Genomic DNA, 27229 nt, shown 5'->3' with positions numbered 1-27229 from the left:
CCTTATTCTTATGCTTTTTAGCATGGGAAATCCAAATATTGCCCACCATTTCTTCACATTTTTACAGTTAAATTTATTAAATTAAGTGATTTTGTTAAAGAAATTAACAGCTTTTGTATAGTTAAATAAATTTAAGAGGAGGTGTAATGATTGTAGATGACACTGGTAGCACTGCTGAAAAAAATTTGCTGGCAAAAAAAGGTAAATTCTATTTTTGTGTTAACACAAGGTATTTTGTTTACTGTCAACCTAACCTCACTTTCCCGTTTCCTGTACATGTGTTCAGTACAATGTCTAATCGTGGTTGTAAAAACTCTACTGACAGTTTTTGTTATATTTGTGGCGAATTTGTGATTAAAAACACCAAAGAAACATTACAGACTTTGTGAAAAAGATTTATCTATCATACTTTGAATCTAAACTTGGTGATCAAGATAAATCTTGGGTGCCACATAAGAATGTTATGTGTGTGTTGAAGAGCTGAGAAAATCGTCCACAATAGAGAAAAAAGCCTTTAGGTTTGCTGTTCCTATGATATGGAGGGAGCCAAGAAATCATTCCAGTGATTGCTACTTTTGCAGTGTTGATATTACTGGTCATAATTCGAAAAACAAGAAGGTAATAAGCTACCCTAATCTTCTGTCCACCATCATCCGACCAGTAGGGCATGGTGTAGATTTGCCGGTTTCTGAACAAACAGATGATTTAAATTCTATTCCAACAGAAATATTTTCTGATGTACAGTCTGATTTAGATGAACCAGATGATGATGAATTCCATTGTAATACAGAAAGTCTAGAGCCCAAATTGTTTACTCAGATCGAGCTTAACAATTTGGTTAGGGATCTGGGCTTAACGAAAGTAAAGGCTGAGTTGCTTGGCTCTAGATTAAAAGAATAGAACTATTGGCAGTTGGAACCAGCATATACATGTATAGAAAGAGAGAGCAGCAATTTTCCAAGTTGGTTTTTTTGACATTCCCAATCTGATGAATGAGTTTGGTATTGAATACACAAAGGAAGACTGGGGGCTGTTTATTGATTCATACAAAACTAGTTTAAAGGCTGTTTTATTACACAATGGTAACATGTATGCATCTATACCTGTTGAACATTCTGTACATATGAAAGAAAGCTATGAAAACCTAGAAATATTGCTAAATAAAATAGGCTATTCTCCTCATTGTTGGATGGTATGTGGTGATCTAAAAGTAACATGCATGATCCTTGGTCAGCAAGGTGGCTTTACCAAATTTCCATGTTTCTTGTGTGAATGGGACAGTAGGACTAGGGATCAACATCAGTGCAGAAAGAACTGGCCTGTGAGGGAGTCTTTAAAACCTGGTGAGAAGAAACATTCTATGCAAAAACCTTGTAGATCCAAAAAACATACTCCTACCACCTATACATATAAAGTTAGGCCTAATGAAACAGTTTGTAAAGACTTTGCCTAAAGATGGACCATGTTTTAAGTATCTCTGCCAACTGTTTCCACACCTTTCAGAAGCTAAACTAAAAGAAGGCGTCTTTGTCGGACCTGACATTAGAAAATTTATATTTGATGTTAACTTTGAATCCACAATTGACCTTAAATGAGAAAGAATCATGGGTATCATTCAAGGAAGTCGTTACAAAATTCTTAGTACAGGATATGTTTCTATTATAATTAAGATGTTAAAGAAGTTTAAAGCTTTAGGACGTTTAATGAGCCTGAAAGTTCACTTTCTGAACAGTCACCTTGATTACTTCCCAGACAATATGGGAGATGTTAGCGAGGAGCAAGGACAGTGTTTTCACCAGGACATTAAAGTGATGGAGTATCGCTACCAAGACCACTGGAACACCAACATGATGGGGGAATACTGTTGGTCACATCACTGAGAAGTTCAGCAAATGACTCATTGTAGAAAAAGCTACACAAGAAGCTTCAATGAAAAAAGAGAAAGAAAATACAAACCAAGCTGACAAGTGAAACATCTATTAACACATGTTGTTGTTGTTGTTGTGGTCTTCAGTCCTGAGACTGGTTTGATGCAGCTCTCCATGCTACTCTATCCTGTGCAAGATTTTTCATCTCCCAGTACCTACTGCAACCTACATCCTTCTGAATCTGCTTAGTGTATTCATCTCTTGGTCTCCCTCTACGATTTTTACCCTCCACGCTGCCCTCCAATACTAAATTGGTGATCCCTTGATGCCTCAGAACATGTCCTACCAACCGATCCCTTCTTCTGGTCAAGTTGTGCCACAAACTTCTCTTCTCCCCAATCCTATTCAATACTTCCTCATTAGTTATGTGATCTACCCATCTAATCTTCAGCATTCTTCTGTAGCACCACATTTCGAAAGCTTCTATTCTCTTCTTGTCCAAACTATTTATCGTCCATGTTTCACTTCCATACATGGCTACACTCCATACAAATACTTTCAGAAATGACTTCCTGACACTTAAATCTATACTGGATGTTAACAAATTTCCCTTCTTTAGAAACGCTTTCCTTGCCATTGCCAGCCTACATTTTATATCCTCTCTACTTCGACCATCATCAGTTATTTTGCTCCCCAAATAGCAAAACTCCTTTACTACTTTAAGTGCCTCATTTCCTAATCTAATTCCCTCAGCATCACCCGACTTAATTAGACTACATTCCATTATCCTTGTTTTGCTTTTGTTGATGTTCATCTTATATCCTCCTTTCAAGACACTGTCCATTCCATTCAACTGCTCTTCCAAGTCCTTTGCTGTCTCTGACAGAATTACAATGTCATCGGCGAACCTCAAAGTTTTTATTTCTTCTCCATGAATTTTAATACCTACTCCGAATTTTTCTTTTGTTTCCTTTACTGCTTGCTCAATATACAGATTGAACAACATCGGGGAGAGACTACAACCCTGTCTTACTCCCTTCCCAACCACTGCTTCCCTTTCATGTCCCTCGACTCTTATAACTGCCATCTGGTTTCTGTACAAATTGTAAATAGCCTTTCGCTCCCTGTATTTTACCCCTGCCACCTTTAGAATTTGAAAGAGAGTATTCCAGTCAACATTGTCAAAAGCTTTCTCTAGGTCTACAAATGCTAGAAACGTAGGTTTGCCTTTCCTTAATCTTTCTTCTAAGATAAGTCGTAAGGTCAGTATTGCCTCACGTGTTCCAGTGTTTCTACGGAATCCAAACTGATCTTCCCCGAGGTTGGCTTCTACTAGTTTTTCCATTCGTCTGTAAAGAATTCGTGTTAGTATTTTGCAGCTGTGACTTATTAAGCTGATAGTTCGGTAATTTTCACATCTGTCAACACCTGCTTTCTTTGGGATTGGAATTATTATATTCTTCTTGAAGTCTGAGGGTATTTCGCCTGTTTCATACATCTTGCTCACCAGATGGTAGAGTTTTGTCAGGACTGGCTCTCCCACGGCCGTCAGTAGTTCTAATGGAATATTGTCTACTCCGGGGGCCTTGTTTCGACTCAGGTCTTTCAGTGCTCTGTCAAACTCTTCACGCAGTATCATATCTCCCATTTCATCTTCATCTACATCCTCTTCCATTTCCATAATATTGTCCTCAAGTACATCGCCCTTGTATAGACCGTCTATATACTCCTTCCACCTTTCTGCTTTCCCTTCTTTGCTTAGAACTGGGTTTCCATCTGAGCTCTTGATATTCATACAAGTCGTTCTCTTATCTCCAAAGGTCTCTTTAATTTTCCTGTAGGCGGTATCTATCTTACCCCTAGTGAGATAGGCCTCTACATCCTTACATTTGTCCTCTAGCCATCCCTGCTTAGCCATTTTGCACTTCCTGTCGACCTCATTTTTGAGACGTTTGTATTCCTTTTTGCCTGTTTCACTTACTGCATTTTTATATTTTCTCCTTTCATCAATTAAATTCAATATTTCTTCTGTTACCCAAGGATTTCTACTAGCCCTCGTCTTTTTACCTACTTGATCCTCTGCTGCCTTCACTACTTCATCCCTCAAAGCTACCCATTCTTCTTCTACTGTATTTATTTCCCCCATTCCTGTCAATTGCTCCCTTATGCTCTCCCTGAATCTCTGTACAACCTCTGGTTCTTTTAGTTTATCCAGGTCCCATCTCCTTAAATTCCCACCTTTTTGCAGTTTCTTCAGTTTTAATCTACAGGTCATAACCAATAGATTGTGGTCAGAGCCCACATCTGCCCCTGGAAATGTCTTACAATTTAAAACCTGGTTCCTAAATCTCTGTCTTACCATTATATAATCTATCTGATACCTTTTAGTATCTCCAGGGTTCTTCCATGTATACAACCTTCTTTCATGATTCTTAAACCAAGTGTTAGTTATGATTATGTTGTGCTCTGTGCAAAATTCGACCAGGCGGCTTCCTCTTTCATTTCTGTCCCCCAATCCATATTCACCTACTATGTTTCCTTCTCTCCCTTTTCCTACACTCGAATTCCAGTCACCCATGACATATCATTGTTTTATGTAGCTTACTGTCAATACAAACCATGCTTATGTTGTAACAAAGCATTTCATTAATTTCCCTCTCTACTGTATAGCATAGGATTTTCGTACTATATAATTAAAAGCATATTGCTCAAAAACTATGGGTGATACAAAAAACTAAGGTTAGATTTGGATTCAGCTCATAAAAACCTATAAAGATAAGCTATCAAAGTAAAAAAGTTTTCAAAAAAAGTTTTCATTGGCCTGTGTAATGAATAAAAAAGAATGTGGGTCAGCTACGATGAACAGCATAGTGAGCGCATAATTGTAGCCAAGACTGACACCAAGCCCACACCTACTACAGTAGTACAAGTTTATATGCCAACTAGCCCTGCAGACAATGAAGAGATTAAAGAAGTGTATGCTGAGATAAAAGAAATTGTTCAGATAGTTAAGGGAGATGAAAATTTAATAGTCATGGGGGACAATAATTCGACTGTAGGAAAAGGAAGAGAAGGAAAAGTAGTAGGTGAATATGGAATGGGTGGAATGGGGATACAGAATGAAATAGGAAGCCGCCGAGTAGGATTTTGCACAGAGCATAATTTAATCATAGCTAACACTTGGTTTAAGAATCATGAAAGAAGGTTGTATATGTGGAAGAGGCCTGGAGACACTGGAATGTTTCAAATGGCTCTGAGCACAATGGGACTTAACGTCTGAGGTCATCAGTCCCCTAGAACTTAGAACTACTTAAACCTAACTAACCTAAGGACATCACACACATCCATGCCTGAGGCAGGATTCAAACCTGCAACCGTAGCGCTCGCGCGGTTCCAGACTGAAGTGCCTAGAACCGCACGGCCACACTGGGCGGCTGGAATGTTTCAGATAGATTATATAATGGTAAGACAGAGATTTTGGAGCCAGGTTTTAGATTGTAAGACATTTCCAGGGGCAGATGTGGATTCTGATCACAATCTATTGGTTATGAACTGTAAATTAAAACTGAAGAAACTGCAAAAAGAGAGGAATTTAAGGAGATGGGACCTGGATAAACTGAAAGAACCAGAGGTTGTAGAGAGTTTCAGAGAGAGCATTAGGGAATGATTGAAAAGAACAGGGGATATAAATACAGTAGAAGAAGAGTGGGTAGCTTTGAGAGATGGAAGAGTGAAGGCAGCAGAGGATCAAGTAGGTAAAAAGACAAGGGGTAGTAGGAAGTCCTTGAGTAACAGAAGAGAGATTGAATTTAATAGTTGAAAGGAGAAAATATAAAAATACAGTAAATGAAGCAGGCAAAAAGGAATACAAATGTCTCAAAAATGGGATTGACAGAAAGTGCAAAGTGGCTAAGCAGGGATGGCTAGAGGACAAATGTAAGAATGTAGATGGCTAGAGGATAACTGTAACGATATAGAGGCATATATCACTAGGGGTAAGATAGATAGTGCCTACAGGAAAATTAAAGAGACCTTTGCAGAAAAGAGAATCACTTGTATGAATATCAACAGAATATCAACAGCTCTGATGGAAAACCTGTTCTAAGCAAAGAAGGGAAAGCAGAAAGGTGGAAGGAGTACACAGAGGTTCTATACAAGGGTGGTGTACCTGAAGCCAATATTATGGAAATGGAAAAGGACATAGGAGAAAATGAAATGGGAGATGCGATACTGCATGAAGAATTTGACAGACCACTGGAAGACCTAAGTCAAAACAAGGCCCCTGGAGTAGACAACATTCCATCAGAACTACTGATAGCCTTGGGAGACCCTGCCCTGACAAAACTTTACCATCTGGTGAGCAAGATGTACACTCCTGGAAATGGAAAAAAGAACACATTGACACCGGTGTGTCAGACCCACCATACTTGCTCCGGACACTGCGAGAGTGCTGTACAAGCAATGATCACACGCACGGCACAGCGGACACACCAGGAACCGCGGTGTTGGCCGTCGAATGGCGCTAGCTGCGCAGTATTTGTGCACCGCCGCCGTCAGTGTCAGCCAGTTTTCCGTGGCATACGGAGCTCCATTGCAGTCTTTAACACTGGTATCATGCCGCGACAGCGTGGACGTGAACCGTATGTGCAGTTGACGGACTTGGAGCGAGGGCGTATAGTGGGCATGCGGGAGGCCGGGTGGACGTACCGCCGAATTGCTCAACACGTGGGGCGTGAGGTCTCCACAGTACATCGATGTTGTCGCCAGTGGTCGGCGGAAGGTGCACGTGCCCGTCGACCTGGGACCGGACCGCAGCGACGCACGGATGCACGCCAAGACCGTAGGATCCTACGCAGTGCCGTAGGGGACCGCACCGCCACTTCCCAGCAAATTAGGGACACTGTTGCTCCTGGGGTATCGGCAAGGACCATTCGCAACCGTCTCCATGAAGCTGGGCTACGGTCCCGCACACCGTTAGGCCGTCTTCCGCTCACACCCCAACATCGTGCAGCCCGCCTCCAGTGGTGTCGCGACAGGCGTGAATGTAGGGACGAATGGAGACGTGTCGTCTTCAGCGATGAGAGTCGCTTCTGCCTTGGTGCCAATGATGGTCGTATGCGTGTTTGGCGCCGTGCAGGTGAGTGCCACAATCAGGACTGCATACGACCGAGGCACACGGGGCCAACACCCGGCATCATGGTGTGGGGAGCGATCTCCTACACTGGCCGTACACCACTGGTGATCGTCGAGGGGACACTGAATAGTGCACGGTACATCCAAACCGTCATCGAACCCATCGTTCTACCATTCCTAGACCGGCAAGGGAACTTGCTGTTCCAACAGGACAATGCACGTCCGCATGTATCCCGTGCCACCCAACGTGCTCTAGAAGGTGTAAGTCAACTACCCTGGCCAGCAAGATCTCCGGATCTGTCCCCCATTGAGCATGTTTGGGACTGGATGAAGCGTCGTCTCACGCGGTCTGCACGTCCAGCACGAACGCTGGTCCAACTGAGGCGCCAGGTGGAAATGGCATGGCAAGCCATTCCACAGGACTACATCCAGCATCTCTACGATCGTCTCTATGGGAGAATAGCAGCCTGCATTGCTGCGAAAGGTGGATATACACTGTACTAGTGCCGACATTGTGCATGCTCTGTTGCCTGTGTCTATGTGCCTGTGGTTCTGTCAGTGTGATCATGTGATGTATCTGACCCCAGGAATGTGTCAATAAAGTTTCCCCTTCCTGGGACAATGAATTCACGGTGTTCTTATTTCAATTTCCAGGAGTGTATGAAACAGGCAAAATACCCTCAGACTTCAAGAAGAATGTAATAATTCCAAACACAAAGACAGCAATTAGAATTATATATTAATACCTTCAGCTGCTGATGGGCATTGAAAGATATCAACGGGGACAGATGAAAATGTGTGCCCCAGTAAGAATGTCTTACGAATGTAGTGTGTGGACATATAAGGTGAGAATGTGGGTCTCGCCGTCTCTGCAGTTGCATTATCCTCTGTGCCCTTGGTGGCTCAGATGGATAGAGCGTCTGCCATGCAAGCAGGAGATCCCAGGTTCGAATCCCAGTTGTGGCACACATTTTCACCTGTCCCCGTTGATATATATCAACATCCGTGAGCAGCTGAAGGCATTAATATATAATTATAGTTTCATTCTAGACAGCTGCAGGTCATCAATGGTGTCTGTTCTTTTGGACATGTCTGAAAGAACAGACACCATATCCATATAAGTACAGAGAAAGCAGGTGTTGACAAGTGTGAAAAATACCAAACTATCAGTTTAATAAGACACGGCTGCAAAATACTGACACAAATTCTTTACAGACGAATGGAAAAACTGGTAGAAGGCAACCTTGGGGAAAATCAGTTTGGATTCCATAGAAATGTTGGAACACATGAGGCAATATTAACCCTACGACTTATCTTAGAATGTAGATTAAGGAAAGGCAAACCTACATTTCTAGCATTAGTAGACTTAGAGAAAGCTTTTGACAATGTTCACTGGAATTCTGAAGGTGGCAGGGGTTAACATACAGGGAGCAAAAGGCTATTTACAATTTGTACAGAAACCAGATGGCAGTTATAAGAGTTGTGGGGCATGAAAGGGAAGCAGTGGTTGGGAAGGGAGTGAGACAGGGTTGTAGCCTATCCCCAATGTTATCTAGTCTATACATTGAGCAAGCAGTAAAGGAGACAAAAGAAAAATTTGGAGTAGGAATTAAAATCCATTGAGAAAAAATAAAATCTTTGAGGTCTGCTGATGGCATTGTAATTCTGTCAATAAAGGACCTGGAAGAGCTATTGAACGGAATGGACAGTGTCTAGAAAGGAGGCTATAAGATGAACATCAACAAAAGCAAAACGAGGATAATGGAATGTTGTCTAATCAAATCAGATGATGCTGAGGGAATTAGATTAGGAAATGAGGCACTTAAAGTAGTAAATGAGTGTTGCTATTTGGGGGAGAAAAAGAACTGATGATGGTCAAAGTAAGGAGGACATAAAATGTAGACTGGCAATGGCAAGAAAAGCATTTCTGAAGAAGAGAAATTTGTTAACATCAAGTATAGATTTAAGTGTCAGTAAGTCTTTCCTCAAAGTAGGCTTATTTGTGTGCAGTGTAGCCATGTAAGGATGTGAAATGTGGATGATAAATAGTTTAGACAAGAAGAGAATAGAAGTTTTCGAAATGTGGTGCTACAGAAGAATGCTGAAGATTAGATGTGTAGACCACATAACTAATGAGGAGGTACTGAACAGGACTGGGGAGAAGAGGAATTTGTGGCACAACTTGTCTAGACTAAGGGATCAGTTGGTAGGGCATGTTCTGAGGCATCAAGGGATCACCAATTTAATACTGGAGGGCAGCGTGGAGGGTAAAAATTGTAGAGGGAGACCAAGAGATGAATACACTAAGCAGATTCAAAAGGATGTAGGGTGCAGTAGTTACTTGGAAATGAAGAAGCAAGCACAGGATAGAGTAGCATGGAGAGCTGCATCAAACCAGTCTCTGGACTGAAGACCACAACAACAACGACAACACCTACTCATTTGTATGTATGTAGTGTGCTTACTGAGTTATACAGCTTGTATGGCTATTTGATTTTTAGCAGCTATTACACATATAGTTGTAGTGGGGCACTATTTAGAGCTACTGTCTTTTACAGCGTTAATACTATGATAGGAACAGGCATATATACCATTTAAATTGGTTCAGTATAATTCAGTTAGCAAATAATGAGATAATATGTTTGCAGTATTTTTGTAGAGGTCTGAGGATGGCAGACTGTATCAACAAAACTGGTACCAATTATGTAATACTAATACACACAGCTTTTGGAATTAATGTTGCTGCCCATAAACAAAATAGCTGCTGTCACATTATCCTTTAGAAAATCAATCTATGGAGACACTTCAGCAATGTTTTCCCAGTATCCTATCAATTAACCATAATCTGCAACCTGTTTCACTTACAACTGTGACCATGTGATCATTCCATTTCATATCCCCACAAATTGTTACATACAGGTTGACAGAATGAAACTTTTACTCTGTAGCAGAGAGTACTCTGTTTTGAAACTTCACAAAAGATTAAAACTGTGTAATGGAGCAGGGTTTGCACCTGGAACTTTGCCATTTGTGGGCAAAGATTTTAATGATTGACACTTCTATCCTCTGTAAAAGTGAGGAAGACTTACAGGGTGTGGTGTACGGACTGAAGTTTGGAAAAGAGGAGAGAGGCACTAGGACAAGCTGTGAGGGTGGGTTGTATGCTTGAGTGGATACCTCAGTTGGAAAGAGCAGTACCTGTGGAGGGCAAGGTTTAAATTTTGAGTTCCGGTTCGGTAATCAGCTTTACTCTTTAATGCGAACATTTTTAGGTTAGGCTTTACCGTGACTGTTACTGACATTAAATGAAACAACAATTTCCACGACGCGTTTCGAAGGTTTAAACCTCCATCATCGGGTGGGTTTACATTCTGCACTGTTTTTGTACTCGAAACCTAAAAATGTTCGCATTTAAAGTTAATCTGCCCAGTCAGGCAATCAAGGCTATTTTCGAGTACAAAAACAGTGCAGAATGTAAACCCACCCGATGATGGAGGTTTAAACCTTCGAAACGCGTCGTGGAAACAAAAAACGGTGACTGGTAACAGTGAAATTGTTGTTTCATTTAATGTCAGTAACAGTCACGGTAAAGCCTAACCTAAAAATGTTCGCATTTAAAGTTAATCTGCCCAGTCAGGCAATCAAGGCTATTTTCGAGTACAAAAACAGTGCAGAATGTAAACCCACCCGATGATGGAGGTTTAAACCTTCGAAACGCGTCGTGGAAATAAAAAACGGTGACTGGTAACAGTGAAATTGTTGTTTCATTTAATGTCAGTAACAGTCACAGTAAAGCCTAACCTAAAAATGTTCGCATCTAAAGTTAATCTGCCCAGTCAGGCAATCAAGGCTATTTTCGAGTACAAAAACAGTGCAGAATGTAAACCCACCCGATGATGGAGGTTTAAACCTTCGAAACGCGTCGTGGAAATAAAAAACGGTGACTGGTAACAGTGAAATTGTTGTTTCATTTAATGTCAGTAACAGTCACGGTAAAGCCTAACCTAAAAATGTTCGCATTTAAAGTTAATCTGCCCAGTCAGGCAATCAAGGCTATTTTCGAGTACAAAAACAGTGCAGAATGTAAACCCACCCGATGATGGAGGTTTAAACCTTCGAAACGCGTCGTGGAAATAAAAAACGGTGACTGGTAACAGTGAAATTGTTGTTTCATTTAATGTCAGTAACAGTCACGGTAAAGCCCAACCTAAAAATGTTCGCATTTAAAGTTAATCTGCCCAGTCAGGCAATCAAGGCTATTTTCGAGTACAAAAACAGTGCAGAATGTAAACCCACCCGATGATGGAGGTTTAAACCTTCTAAACGCGTCGTGGAAATAAAAAACGGTGACTGGTAACAGTGAAATTGTTGTTTCATTTAATGTCAGTAACAGCCACGGTAAAGCCTAACCTAAAAATGTTCGCATTTAAAGTTAATCTGCCCAGTCAGGCAATCAAGGCTATTTTCGAGTACAAAAACAGTGCAGAATGTAAACCCACCCGATGATGGAGGTTTAAACCTTCGAAACGCGTCGTGGAAATAAAAAACGGTGACTGGTAACAGTGAAATTGTTGTTTCATTTAATGTCAGTAACAGTCACGGTAAAGCCTAACCTAAAAATGTTCGCATTTAAAGTTAATCTGCCCAGTCAGGCAATCAAGGCTATTTTCGAGTACAAAAACAGTGCAGAATGTAAACCCACCCGATGATGGAGGTTTAAACCTTCGAAACGCGTCGTGGAAATAAAAAACGGTGACTGGTAACATTGAAAGTGTTGTTTCATTTAATGTCAGTAACAGTCACGGTAAAGCCTAACCTAAAAATGTTCGCATTTAAAGTTAATCTGCCCAGTCAGGCAATCAAGGCTATTTTCGAGTACAAAAACAGTGCAGAATGTAAACCCACCCGATGATGGAGGTTTAAACCTTCGAAACGCGTCGTGGAAATAAAAAACGGTGACTGGTAACAGTGAAATTGTTGTTTCATTTAATGTCAGTAACAGTCACGGTAAAGCCTAACCTAAAAATGTTCGCATTTAAAGTTAATCTGCCCAGTCAGGCAATCAAGGCTATTTTCGAGTACAAAAACAGTGCAGAATGTAAACCCACCCGATGATGGAGGTTTAAACCTTCGAAACGCGTCGTGGAAATAAAAAACGGTGACTGGTAACAGTGAAATTGTTGTTTCATTTAATGTCAGTAACAGTCACGGTAAAGCCTAACCTAAAAATGTTCGCATTTAAAGTTAATCTGCCCAGTCAGGCAATCAAGGCTATTTTCGAGTACAAAAACAGTGCAGAATGTAAACCCACCCGATGATGGAGGTTTAAACCTTCGAAACGCGTCGTGGAAATAAAAAACGGTGACTGGTAACAGTGAAATTGTTGTTTCATTTAATGTCAGTAACAGTCACGGTAAAGCCTAACCTAAAAATGTTCGCATTTAAAGTTAATCTGCCCAGTCAGGCAATCAAGGCTATTTTCGAGTACAAAAACAGTGCAGAATGTAAACCCACCCGATGATGGAGGTTTAAACCTTCGAAACGCGTCGTGGAAATAAAAAACGGTGACTGGTAACAGTGAAATTGTTGTTTCATTTAATGTCAGTAACAGTCACGGTAAAGCCTAACCTAAAAATGTTCGCATTTAAAGTTAATCTGCCCAGTCAGGCAATCAAGGCTATTTTCGAGTACAAAAACAGTGCAGAATGTAAACCCACCCGATGATGGAGGTTTAAACCTTCGAAACGCGTCGTGGAAATAAAAAACGGTGACTGGTAACAGTGAAATTGTTGTTTCATTTAATGTCAGTAACAGTCACGGTAAAGCCTAACCTAAAAATGTTCGCATTTAAAGTTAATCTGCCCAGTCAGGCAATCAAGGCTATTTTCGAGTACAAAAACAGTGCAGAATGTAAACCCACCCGATGATGGAGGTTTAAACCTTCGAAACGCGTCGTGGAAATAAAAAACGGTGACTGGTAACATTGAAATTGTTGTTTCATTTAATGTCAGTAACAGTCACGGTAAAGCCTAACCTAAAAATGTTCGCATTTAAAGTTAATCTGCCCAGTCAGGCAATCAAGGCTATTTTCGAGTACAAAAACAGTGCAGAATGTAAACCCACCCGATGATGGAGGTTTAAACCTTCGAAACGCGTCGTGGAAACAAAAAACGGTGACTGGTAACAGTGAAATTGTTGTTTCATTTAATGTCAGTAACAGTCACGGTAAAGCCTAACCTAAAAATGTTCGCATTTAAAGTTAATCTGCCCAGTCAGGCAATCAAGGCTATTTTCGAGTACAAAAACAGTGCAGAATGTAAACCCACCCGATGATGGAGGTTTAAACCTTCGAAACGCGTCGTGGAAATAAAAAACGGTGACTGGTAACAGTGAAATTGTTGTTTCATTTAATGTCAGTAACAGTCACAGTAAAGCCTAACCTAAAAATGTTCGCATCTAAAGTTAATCTGCCCAGTCAGGCAATCAAGGCTATTTTCGAGTACAAAAACAGTGCAGAATGTAAACCCACCCGATGATGGAGGTTTAAACCTTCGAAACGCGTCGTGGAAATAAAAAACGGTGACTGGTAACAGTGAAATTGTTGTTTCATTTAATGTCAGTAACAGTCACGGTAAAGCCTAACCTAAAAATGTTCGCATTTAAAGTTAATCTGCCCAGTCAGGCAATCAAGGCTATTTTCGAGTACAAAAACAGTGCAGAATGTAAACCCACCCGATGATGGAGGTTTAAACCTTCGAAACGCGTCGTGGAAATAAAAAACGGTGACTGGTAACAGTGAAATTGTTGTTTCATTTAATGTCAGTAACAGTCACGGTAAAGCCTAACCTAAAAATGTTCGCATTTAAAGTTAATCTGCCCAGTCAGGCAATCAAGGCTATTTTCGAGTACAAAAACAGTGCAGAATGTAAACCCACCCGATGATGGAGGTTTAAACCTTCGAAACGCGTCGTGGAAATAAAAAACGGTGACTGGTAACAGTGAAATTGTTGTTTCATTTAATGTCAGTAACAGTCACGGTAAAGCCTAACCTAAAAATGTTCGCATTTAAAGTTAATCTGCCCAGTCAGGCAATCAAGGCTATTTTCGAGTACAAAAACAGTGCAGAATGTAAACCCACCCGATGATGGAGGTTTAAACCTTCGAAACGCGTCGTGGAAATAAAAAACGGTGACTGGTAACAGTGAAATTGTTGTTTCATTTAATGTCAGTAACAGTCACGGTAAAGCCTAACCTAAAAATGTTCGCATTTAAAGTTAATCTGCCCAGTCAGGCAATCAAGGCTATTTTCGAGTACAAAAACAGTGCAGAATGTAAACCCACCCGATGATGGAGGTTTAAACCTTCGAAACGCGTCGTGGAAATAAAAAACGGTGACTGGTAACAGTGAAATTGTTGTTTCATTTAATGTCAGTAACAGTCACGGTAAAGCCTAACCTAAAAATGTTCGCATTTAAAGTTAATCTGCCCAGTCAGGCAATCAAGGCTATTTTCGAGTACAAAAACAGTGCAGAATGTAAACCCACCCGATGATGGAGGTTTAAACCTTCGAAACGCGTCGTGGAAATAAAAAACGGTGACTGGTAACAGTGAAATTGTTGTTTCATTTAATGTCAGTAACAGTCACGGTAAAGCCTAACCTAAAAATGTTCGCATTTAAAGTTAATCTGCCCAGTCAGGCAATCAAGGCTATTTTCGAGTACAAAAACAGTGCAGAATGTAAACCCACCCGATGATGGAGGTTTAAACCTTCGAAACGCGTCGTGGAAATAAAAAATGGTGACTGGTAACATTGAAATTGTTGTTTCATTTAATGTCAGTAACAGTCACGGTAAAGCCTAACCTAAAAATGTTCGCATTTAAAGTTAATCTGCCCAGTCAGGCAATCAAGGCTATTTTCGAGTACAAAAACAGTGCAGAATGTAAACCCACCCGATGATGGAGGTTTAAACCTTCGAAACGCGTCGTGGAAATAAAAAACGGTGACTGGTAACAGTGAAATTGTTGTTTCATTTAATGTCAGTAACAGTCACGGTAAAGCCTAACCTAAAAATGTTCGCATTTAAAGTTAATCTGCCCAGTCAGGCAATCAAGGCTATTTTCGAGTACAAAAACAGTGCAGAATGTAAACCCACCCGATGATGGAGGTTTAAACCTTCGAAACGCGTCGTGGAAATAAAAAACGGTGACTGGTAACAGTGAAATTGTTGTTTCATTTAATGTCAGTAACAGTCACGGTAAAGCCTAACCTAAAAATGTTCGCATTTAAAGTTAATCTGCCCAGTCAGGCAATCAAGGCTATTTTCGAGTACAAAAACAGTGCAGAATGTAAACCCACCCGATGATGGAGGTTTAAACCTTCGAAACGCGTCGTGGAAATAAAAAACGGTGACTGGTAACAGTGAAATTGTTGTTTCATTTAATGTCAGCTTTACTCTATTAGGAAGTTTCTGTTACATGCAGTCTGTATAGAATTTGATAGGGACCAGGCACTGTGACCTTGTTCAGATTGAACATTTCCAGCTGTTTCTCAACATTGCTGACAGTAACATACTTATCTTTGCAGTGGTGCAAAAATTAAAGTGAGGTAGTACTCCTTGTAAAGGAAAATTTAAAACAGAGTTCAGCACATTTCCTTTTGCTTTGCTATGCTCAGTTTCAGTTCCTGTATCGTCCATGAGTTTTTGGACTCTAACTTTGGTACTACTAACATCTTTTACATTCCTTACAGGTTCCTACATTTCTCCAGGATCAAAACTGATCTTCCCCGAGGCCGGCTTCTTCCAGTTTTTCCATTTTTCTGTAAGCAATTTTTAGTATTTTGCAACCATGACATATTAAACTGATAGTCTGGTAATATTCATATTTACTTATTAAAAATTTGTAAGCACTAATTTTCAGGATTACCAGTGAGACATTAGGAATCTTTACAGGACTACAAGAAATATTATGACACTTTTTTGTCCAATTCAAAAATTGTTATATTAAAAATATATTGATATTCAAATAACAATTTTCTACTGTTTAGGCTCGTGTGTGTGTGTGTGTAATTTCTCAATGGATTTTAAACATTTTGATGAGATTATATTTTTTATTTAAATAATTATTTATATGTACTAGCTTTGTACCCATGGTTTCACCCATTCACCTTCTCCCTCCCTCTCTCTCTGCTCAGCTATGCCCATCCACTCACATACCACCTGTAACATCATCCAGTTCCGAGCTATGTTTAAAATTTGAATTCTCAAGCTCATGAGGAAGTTAGCTTAAAATAAACTGCAGAGTCTGTACTAAACACACAGATAGACAAGAGAGTGATCTTATAAAAATGTGTTAAAAAGTGAGGAAGTTGTCCACAAAATTGTCAAAAAATGGAATACGAGAAAAACATCACCTAGAACAAGGGTTAGAAATATGTTAAGACATTGAGCATAGAGGGCAAAATTTTTAGTGGAAGACAGACATTGAAATGTATATAAGAAATAATTGAAGATATTATGAAAAGCATAGTTGCTCTCACCAAACAGCAGAGATGCTATGTTGCAGGAAGGAGAGGGAAAGACTAAAGGATGTGGGTTGTAAGGGAGAGGGTAAGGAGTCATTCCAATCCCGGGAGCGGAAAGACTTACCTTAGGGAGAAAAAAGGACAGGTATACACTCACACAACACACACACACACACACACACACACACACACACACACACACACACACATATCCATCCGCCTTTACAAATGACTGCTTGTGTCTGTGTATGTGCGGATGGATATGTGTGTGTGTGTGTGTGTGTGCGAGTGTATACCTGTCCTTTTTTCCCCCTAAGGTAAGTCTTTCTGCTCCCGGGATTGGAATGACTCCTTACCCTCTCCCTTAAAACCCACATCCTTTCGTCATTCCCTCTCCTTCCCTCTTTCCTGAGGAAGCAACCGTTTGTTGCGAAAGCTTGAATTTTGTGTGTATGTTTGTATGTCTATCGACCTGCCAGCGCTTTTGTTTGGTAAGTCTCATCATCTTTGTTTATATATATATAATAGAGGGAAACATTCCACACGGGAAAAATATATTTAAAAACAAAGATGATGTGACTTACCATACGAAGGCGCTGGCAGGTCTATAGAAACACAAACAAACACATACATACACACAAAATTCTAGCTTTCGCAACCAATGGTTGCTTCGTCAGGAAAGAGGGGAGGAGAGGGAAAGACGAAAGGATGTGGGTTTTAAGGGAGAGGGTAAGGAGTCATTCCAGTCCCGGGAGAGGGAAACATTCCACGTAGGAAAAAATATATCTAAAAGCAAAGGTGATGTGACTTACCATACGAAAGTGCTGGCACGTCGATAGACACACAAACAAACACAAACATACACACAAAATTCTAGCTTTCGCAACCAATAGTTGCCTCGTCAGGAAAGAGGGAAGGAGAGGGAAAGACGAAAGGATTTGGGTTTTAAGGGAGAGAGTAAGGAGTCATTCCAATCCTGGGAGCGGAAAGACTTACCTTAGGGGGAAAAAAGGACAGTTATACACTCGCACACACACCCATATCCAACAACACATACACAGACACAAGCAGACATTTGTAAAGGCAAAGAGTTTCGGCAGAGATGTCAGTCGAGGCAGAAGTACAGAGGCAAAGATGTTGTTGAAAGACAGGTGAGGTATGAGCGGCAGCAACTTGAAATTAGCAGAGGTTGAGGCCTGGCGGATAACGAGAAGAGAGGATATACTGAAGGGCAAGTTCCCATCTCCGGAGTTCTGACAGGTTGGTGTTAGTGGGAAGTATCCAGATAACCCGGACGGTGTAACACTGTGCCAAGATGTGCTGGCCGTGCACCAAGACATGTTTAGCCACAGGGTGATCCTCATTACCAACAAACACAGTCTGCCTGTGTCCATTCATGTGATTGGACAGTTTGTTGCTGGTCATTCCCACATAGAAAGCTTCACAGTGTAGGCAGGTCAGTTGGTAAATCACGTGGGTGCTTTCACACGTGGCTCTACCTTTGATTGTGTACACCTTCCGGGTTACAGGACTGGAGTAGGTGGTGGTGGGAGGGTGCATGGGACAGGTTTTACACCAAGGGCGGTTACAAGGGTAGGAGCCAGAGGGTAGGGAAGGTGGTTTGGGGATTTCATAGGGATGAACTAAGAGGTTACGAAGGTTAGGTGGACGGCGGAAAGACAGTCTTGGTGGAGTGGGGAGGATTTCGTGAAGGATTGATCTCATTTCAGGGCAGGATTTGAGGAAGTCGTATCCCCGCTGGAGAGCCACATTCAGAGTCTGATCCAGTCCCAGAAAGTATCCTGTCACAAGTGGGGCACTTTTGTGGTTCTTCTGTGGGAGGTTCTGGGCTTGAGGGGATGAGGAAGTGGCTCTGGTTATTTGCTTCTGTACCAGGTCGGGAGGGTAGTTGTGCGATGTGAAAGCTGTTTCCAGATTGTTGGTGTAATGGTTCAGGGATTCCGGACTGGAGCACATTCGTTTGCCATGAAGACCTAGGCTGTAGGGAAGGGACCGTTTGATGTGGAATGGGTGGCAGCTGTCATAATGGAGGTACTGTTGCTTGTTGGTGGGTTTGATGTGGACGGACGTGAGAAGCTGGCCATTGGACAGATGGAGGTCAACGTCAAGGAAAGTGGCATGGGATTTGGAATAGGACCAGGTGAATCTCATGGAACCAAAATTGGAGAGGAAATTCTGAAGTTCTTCTTCACTGTGAGTCCAGATCATGACGGTGTCATCAATAAATCTGTACCAAACTTTGGGTTGGCAGGCCTGGGTAACCAAGAAGGCTTCCTCTAAGCGACCCATGAATAGGTTGGCGTACGAGGGGGCCATCCTGGTAGCCATGGCTTTTCCCTTTAATTGTTGGTATGTCTGGCCTTCAAAAGTGAATTAGTTGTGGGTCAGGATGAAGCTGGCTAAGGTAATGAGGAAAGAGGTTTTAGGTAGGGTGGCAGGTGATCGGCGTGAAAGGAAGTGCTCCATCGCAGCGAGGCCCTGGACGTGCGGAATATTTGTGTATAAGGAAGTGGCATCAATGGTTACAAGGATGGTTTCCAGGGGTAACAGACTGGGTAAGGATTCCAGGAGTTCGAGAAAGTGGTTGGTGTCTTTGATGAAGGATGGGAGACTGCATATAATGGGTTGAAGCTGTTGATCTATGTAGGCAGAGATACGTTCTGTGGGGGCTTGGTAACCAGCTACAATGGGGCGGCCGGGATGATTAGGTTTGTGAATTTTAGGAAGAAGGTAGAAGGTAGGGGTGTGGGGTGTTGGTGGGGTCAGGAGGTTGATGGATTCAGGTGAAAGGTTTTGTAGGGGGCCTAAGGTTCTGAGGATTCCTTGAAGCTCCGCCTGGACATCAGGAATGGGATTACCTTGGCAAACTTTGTATGTGGTGTTGTCTGAAAGCTGATGCAGTCCCTCAGCCACATACTCCAGACGACAAGTACCACGGTCGTGGAACGCTTGTCCACCGGAAGAATGATGATGGATCGGTCAGCCTTCAGATCACGGATAGCCTGGGCTTCAGCAGTGGTGATGTTGGGAGTAGGATTAAGGTTTTTTAAGAAGGATTGAGAGGCAAGGCTGGAAGTCAGAAATTCCTGGAAGGTTTGGAGAGGGTGATTTTGAGGAAGAGGAGGTGGGTCCCGCTGTGACGGAGGACGGAACTGTTCCAGGCAGGGTTCAATTTGGATAGTGTCTTGGGGATTTGGATCATTAGGAGTAGGATTAGGATCATTTTTCTTCATGGCAAAGTGATATTTCCAGCAGAGAGTATGAGTGTAGGACAGTAAATCTTTGACAAGGGCTGTTTGGTTGAATCTGGGAGTGTGGCTGAAGGTGAGGCCTTTGGATAGGACAGAGGTTTCAGATTGGGAGAGAGGTTTGTATATGTCTGCTTGTGTCTGTATATGTGTGGATGGATATGTGTTTGTGTGCGAGTGTATACCCGTCCTTTTTTCCCCCTAAGGTAAGTCTTTCCGCTCCCGGGATTGGAATGATTCCTTACCCTCTCCCTTAAAACCCACATCCTTTCGTCTTTCCCTCTCCTTCCCTCTTTCCTGATGAAGCAACCATTGGTTGCGAAAGCTAGAATTTTGTGTGTATGTTTGTGTGTCTATCGACCTGCCAGCGCTTTCGTTTGATAAGTCACATCATCTTTGTTTTTAGATATATTTTTCCCATGTGGAATGTTTCCCCTATATATATATATATATATATATATATATATATATATATATATATATATATATATATATATATATATATATATATATATATATATATATAGGGGAATGCCTCCTAGATATAGGTGGTACCGAGGAAATGAAATACTCGGGGTGGACCAAAACTACTAGTAGCGTCTGTTCCCACAGTGGGTGGCTACAAAAGGCATCTGCTCCACTTGTCAGTGGCGGCCTCAACCAACCTCCTGATCTGGAAAGTCAGGTTGTAGTCGGCAGCATGCCATACATCCAACTACTCAACATCATGATGGTACGACGAGAAAAATCTCATTACCCGGGGCCCCAGTCAATAGACTGGGATCGTCGTGAGCATCGGATTCCGGGGGCTTACGGACATCATGAGAAGAATCGGAGCTTCTCAAACTCCCTCAAGACCAAACGCAAACACTACATCGGCACACTCAACGTGAACACACTGATGAAGATAGGAAAGATGAAACAACTGACAGATACTCTCGAAAAATTTCAAATCAAAATATGTGCACTGCAAGAAACACGATTCACAGACAAAGACCATTTCAACACAGAGAATTTCACGATATACAAAGGAAAACCATCGAGACAACTGAAAAACCTAAGGCTTTTTAGCACAGGATTCGCAGTACACAGGTCCATCACGGACAGCATAATCGACTTTTTGTCACCAAACGAAAGAATCAGCACCATCACAGTGAAATCAGCCAATAAATCCTACACAATAATCAACGCACATGCACTGACTAATGACTACAACAGGAAAAACCCGGATGAAATTGATGACTTCTGGACGACAATGGAAGAAACTATCAGAAAAATTCCTGCACATAGAGTCAAAATAAAACTGGGAGACTTCAACGCTAAACTCGGAAAAGAAAAGATATACAGACATATCACAGGAAAACATACTCCACACAAAGACACCAACAAAAACAGAAAACATCTGATAGACTTTTGCAAAAGCCACGACCTCGCCATTATGTCAACAAAATTCAAGAAACCAACATGAAAACTTACCACATGGAAATTCCCCAGCAGAAAGCAAGAACTACAAATCGACCATGTAATAGTCTAGAAAGACTCACAAAAAGAAATTTTGAACATAGACACCCGTAAAGGCTACTTCGACTAAGACCACCACCTACTACAGATCAGGATTCGTCTTTTGCCCAAGAAAAAGCTCCAGAAGAACAAAATTGTTAGACCAGATCCAGAATACGTTACTTTAAACCAGACACAAATATTACGCAAAATTAAAATGGAGAAAACGACAGACTGGACACAATTGTCACGAAGAATCTGAGAGGCCATGAAACTAGCACAAGCACCACGCACACGGAAACACCGTTGGTGGAACCACACATGTGACCAAGCTATTGACCAACGAATCAGTGCATGGAAAAAATTTAGTAGCCATAAATCCCAAGAGAATTGGATGCACTTCTTGAAAACACAGAAGGAATCAAGCAAAATCATTCACAGTGAAAAACGACAGTATGACAAACGGCGACTGACAGAGATTGAATTGGACTTCATGAAGAACAATACAAGAAACTTCTACAGAACTTTCAGAGAAAATATGACTGGATATCAACCACCCAACTTGTGCTTCAGAAGACCGGATGGAACCCTAGAAACCAATACCAAAAACAATTGTGGCATTCTGGCAAAGTACTTTCAAAAACTGCTTAACACGGACCCCCCCTATGGAAGAAATGATGACAGAAACGAGCACATACAATCCAGATAGTGGACCTCCAACTCTAGAAGAAGTTAAAGAAATAATCAAGTCACTCAAGAATCGTAGAGCACCAGGAGAAGATGGCATCATCGCAGAAATCTGGAAGTTACAAGACCCAGAACTCACCAAAGACATCCACAGGATCTTGGAAGACATCTGGAAGACCATGAAAATTCCTGACGACTGGAAAACTACCCTGATACACCCACTACACAAAAAAGGTGACAAGACTGACCCGAACAACTACAGAGGAATATCCCTACTACTGGTCACATACAAGATCCTCTCTAAAGCTTTACTGAACAGACTAGAATGCCAGACCAACCACTTGACTGGGGAATACCAAGCAGGCTTCTGTAAGGGCGGTCTTGTGCGGAACAAATTTGGAACCTGAAAATGATTCTACAACACAAACAGAACCTGATCATTACCTTTGTTGACTTCAAAAAGGCATATGACTATCGACCGGAAAACTCTCTTCAAAATTCTAGCAGAATACAAAGTAGACAACAGAACACGGGCTATCATAGAGCAAACTTTAACCAACACGACCTCCAAAGTAAAGTTCTGTGGGGAACTATCAGAGCCCTTTGAAATTCGCACAGGTGTCCGACAAGGCGATGGCCTCTCACCTCTCCTTTTCAATCTGGTGTTAGATAAGGTCATAAAAGAATGGGAAACATCACAACAGGGGATAACCTTAGGAAGCCTACAGATTAAATGCCTGGCTTTTGCAGATGATTTGGTGATTGTCACGAAAGGTATAAAGGAAACAAAAGACGCTATTGAAAAACTGCACGAAATTGCTTCCAAAACTGGACTACAGATCTCTTACGAAAAGACACAGTTTATGAGCACAAAGAAACTCTCATCTCTGAACACAAAGTATGGCACGATTTACAAAAGGGCAAACTTCAAATACCTCGGTGAAACACTACAAATGAGTGGACATAACAAAGACTCAAACGAAGAAAGAAAGACTAAACTGAACAAGGCATACAAAGTAGTGTGGAATCATTACAACAAAAAGTCTATTTCCCAAAAAGCCAAATTACGTCATTACGACACGGTGGTGCTCCCTGAGGCACTATATGCAGCAGAGACCACACTAATCCTAGGGCATACACGTATCAGACAATTAGAAAAAGTAGAAAGGAAAATACTTACGAAAATATTTGGCACAACTAACAACAATGGAATATGGATCAAGAAACCTACAGAGGAACTGTACAAACATACGGAGACAATCACAGAAAAGATTAGAAAACGCAGACTACAATTCTATGGACACGTATACAGAATGCCATCACACAGGCCGACCAAACAGATCTTTGACTGGGTAACCACTAGAAACAACAAATGGGTGGCAGAGGTAGAAAACGACCTGAACCAACTCAACATAACAACAGACACAATAAACGACAGAATAAAATTCAGAAACATCATTAAGAAAAGTAAACTACATGAGATATAATGTGACAAACGAACAGGCATAAAATGGACTGAAGAACACAAGCAAGATCACAGCCAGAAGATGAAAGAAATATGGGCAACCAAAAAGGCAATCAAGATGAATCCGAAGACACAAAGCCAACAAGAAGCATGGACAGAGGACCGGAAACAGAAACACAGCGAGCGAATGAGGGAAGTTTGGGCATCAAGGAAGGCAGCAAAAGGAACTGGCCATGTAGTTTAGTAGAAATGCACTCTTTAAGGGCAAAACACCAATAATAATAATAATAATATACAGTCTCTGGCAGCTGAAACCAGTCTGGTTGTGGTCATGTGATTGTGAGTTGCATTTGCGTGTGTGTGTGTGTGTGTGTGTGTGGGTGTGTGTGTGTGTGTGTGTGTGTGAATCTTGTTGGCCAAGAGCTCATTTTGTGACAGTCTTTTTATTATGCCTATCTGCAACGCAGCATCTCTGCTATATTGCAAGTAGCAACTATCCTTTTCATAACACTGTTACATTAATAATTCATAATACTGTTACATTCCATCCTGGATTTTTTATTGTTTGAAATAATTGAGGGCATTGGGTGTAAGTACTACTCTAAGGTGAAGAGACTGGCACTGGGGAGAAAAAATGTGGCAGCAAATAGGTCAGTAAACTAATGACTTAAAAAAGGTTGTAGCAACATTTTATGACCACAAGTTTGGCATCCAGAATTTTTGATGATGATGACCAATGACAATTTATGATTAGACTTTTGTACAGGATAGCACACCCCAGTGATGGTGGTGTGGACCCAATGAGGTTGAAATCACAGTGCTGTTTGATAGCTACTTGATTACTTTTCAGTAGCTAGATACAAGGCCTGAAATATCCCTTGATAGTGTCCCTTTTGTTATCAACTGGTTTGCAGTCAAGTGACCTGTGGTGCCACATAAGCACACTCATGTCTGCAGAGAGCTTCTTAGACCATTCTGGTACAATTTGGGTTTGATAGGAGGGTGTATTGTCTGGCTGAAGGCACTGGTCACATACAAGCTGTTGACAGCAAAGAAATGGATGCACATTATTGGACAGTAATTTCCTATATTGTTTGCTGGTGAGAAACAGTGGAAAATATATAAGTGGCCATATGAAATCCCACATAGACATCCTCCTTGAGAAGACCCTCAGCAATTGCCTGAAAGGTGTCACGTTGACAAGTGGGATGCATTGTCTTATGTGGTTTTCAGTGTGCTCTTATCCTGCAGTTGATCTGTGTCAGTCTGATACTGTGACTTATGAGCTCAGGTGATATTTTTAATGCCTCAAGCATCTGATAATAGTGTTTGTGTTCCCAAGCTTATATCTGTGATACATGAAACAGCAGTTTTCCCCGAATCGAGATACTCATGGTATACAAGGTCTGTTAAAAAAGTAAGGTGACTTTTCAAATTGTGCAGGCAACGTACATTCGATTATCGATCTTTTTTTTGTTATGTTGGTACATATGTCATGAACATATGTTCACAGTTTCAAGTGTACAGCATACTTTGTTTGCTTTTGGCAGATAGAAAGGTTAGGCGTGTTTTAATGTGCTCAGTGATTTTTGATTATTATAAAAAAATGGAGCACAGAATTTGCATCAAATTTTGTGTGAAAAATGAAATCAAGGGCTCTAAAACACTTGAAATGTTGACAGTGGCATTCAATGAGTCTGCTCTAAGTAAAAAAAATGTTTACAAGTGGTACAAGCTTTTCCAAGATGGCCAAGAAGATGCCAATGACGAGCCTCGCTCTGGACGTCACAGCACATCAACAACAGATAACTCTGAAGCTGTGAAGAAAATTGTTTCGAAAAATCGTCAGATTACCATAAGAGAAGTTGCTGAGAATGTTGGCTTATTGGTCAGCTCATGTCATGCAATTTTTTCAGATGTTTTGGGCATGAGATGTGTGTCAGCGAAGTTTGTTCCAAAACTTCTCAATTTTGATCAGAAGAATCAACACATGAGCATCACTCAGGAGCTCTTGAATGACATCAATGATGATCCTGATTTGTTCAAAAGGGTCATAACTGGTGACAAAACATGGGTTTATGGTTATGACATTGAAACCAAAGCCCGATCATCGCAATGGAAGCATCCCAAAGAGCCGAGACCGAAAAAAGCACGCCAAGTTTGATCAAATATCAAATTTTTGTTCACTGTGTGTAGTGCATCATGAATTTTTGTCTCAAGGTCGTATGGTCAATAAAGAGTATTACCTTAATGTTATGCACCGTTTGCAAGAAGCAATACGCAAAAAATGTCTGGAATTGTAGAAAAACAATCCATGGCTTTTGCATCATGGCAAAGCACCTGCTCATTCATTGTTGCTTGTGAGAGATTTTTTGGCCAAAACCAACATGATAATGATGCATCAACCAACATATTCACTGAATTTGGCACTACAACTTTTTCCTGTTTCCAAAACTGAAGAGACCTATGAAAGGATGAAGATTTTCAACCATTGATGAAATAAAAACTACATTGCTGGAAGTACTCAAGGCAGTACCAAAGAGTGCTTATGAGAAGTGCTTCAAGGATTAGAAGAAGCATTGGCACAAGTGTATTGTATCTGAGGGGGATTACATTGAAGGGGACAACATGAATACTGATGAATAAATAAATATTTTTTCATAAAAATATAAAGTCACCTTACTTTCTGAACACACCTTGTATCCTTGACATGGTGATGAGTGAAATGCTCTGTCCCTGTATGACCCCAGAGATGGAGTGTCTCAATGTGTCAGCCACTAATACTGTAGCCACAAATATATGTGTGTCTGACAAAATTCCATTCACAATGCTGACCAGGACCTCTCTCTCTCTCTCTCTCTCTCTCTCTCTCTCTCTCTCCCCTGCCACAAAAATGTCCTATTCTTCTTCTTCAATACATAGCCATCTCTAATTCAATTCCTAACAATTGTACATCCTTTGGTGGATACACAGACCTCTAAGTCACCAGTGTGAAACTGTGAGTGTTCAGGTCTACAGATATGACTTCCTTTATTCTTACACATGTCCCCACCCTGTTACCAAAGGTGATGATTTTTTCATACAAGGTGAAAATGCTTGACTACACAGGTTCATCATGAATACAAATATTTCCAATAGCAAAAAATTGAACTCACTGAGTGGCTCTTCTCTTGTCCTGAATCCTGCAGAGCATGTATTGGGAGGCACACTCCTCTCACAGCCCTTCTCTCAAGAACATGGTTGCACTGAGAGCTGTTTGCAGGAAGAATGGCATTCGCTTCTTAGGGAGTTCATAGAAATCATAATTAAGAACATGTCACATCACTCTACAATGTTGTATTGCTATGTTGGTCTGTGAAATGTCTGACAATGGAAAGTTCAGGGTGAAATAACAGTATATAACTGATCTCATCAATTTTTTTTAAACAGCAGGTCAACCTGAAGTTCGCAATGAATGGATAAAATTAAACTTCACCTTAAGTTTATAATTGGGGATTTAGCTGAAAATGGCAGACAGAAAGACTTTGAACAACAGACATCTTATTATGAATTGCCAAAGCCACTTATATTTCAATATCTGCCTCCAAAAAGCCATTTAGTCTATCTATTTCCTACCTGGCTGCATTTCTAATGCTCCATTAATTGCTCAGATGTGTTTCATTTACTGTATATGTTGGTACCCCTCTCTCTCCCTTGACTATTTCTCTTATTATGAAAGACCCTGAATGAATGAGTCTTCTCTTAATAATTTCCAGCATGCTTCTGCAGCCTACCTGATTTCGAT

The 27229-nt window shown here is 41.0% G+C and overlaps 1 protein-coding gene across 1 annotated transcript in view; it reads right to left on the bottom strand.

The window, feature by feature from the left end:
* Window positions 1-27229, bottom strand: part of LOC126418592 (uncharacterized) — a 98141-nt gene that overhangs the window by 49144 nt on the left and 21768 nt on the right. The gene's annotated exons all lie outside the window — the stretch shown is intronic.

This window comes from Schistocerca serialis, chromosome 9 (assembly GCF_023864345.2).
Source record: "Schistocerca serialis cubense isolate TAMUIC-IGC-003099 chromosome 9, iqSchSeri2.2, whole genome shotgun sequence".
Classification (NCBI taxonomy): Eukaryota; Metazoa; Arthropoda; class Insecta; order Orthoptera; family Acrididae; genus Schistocerca; species Schistocerca serialis.
Note: the sequence above shows the minus strand (reverse complement) of the source record. Positions and strands in the feature narration are given on the sequence as shown.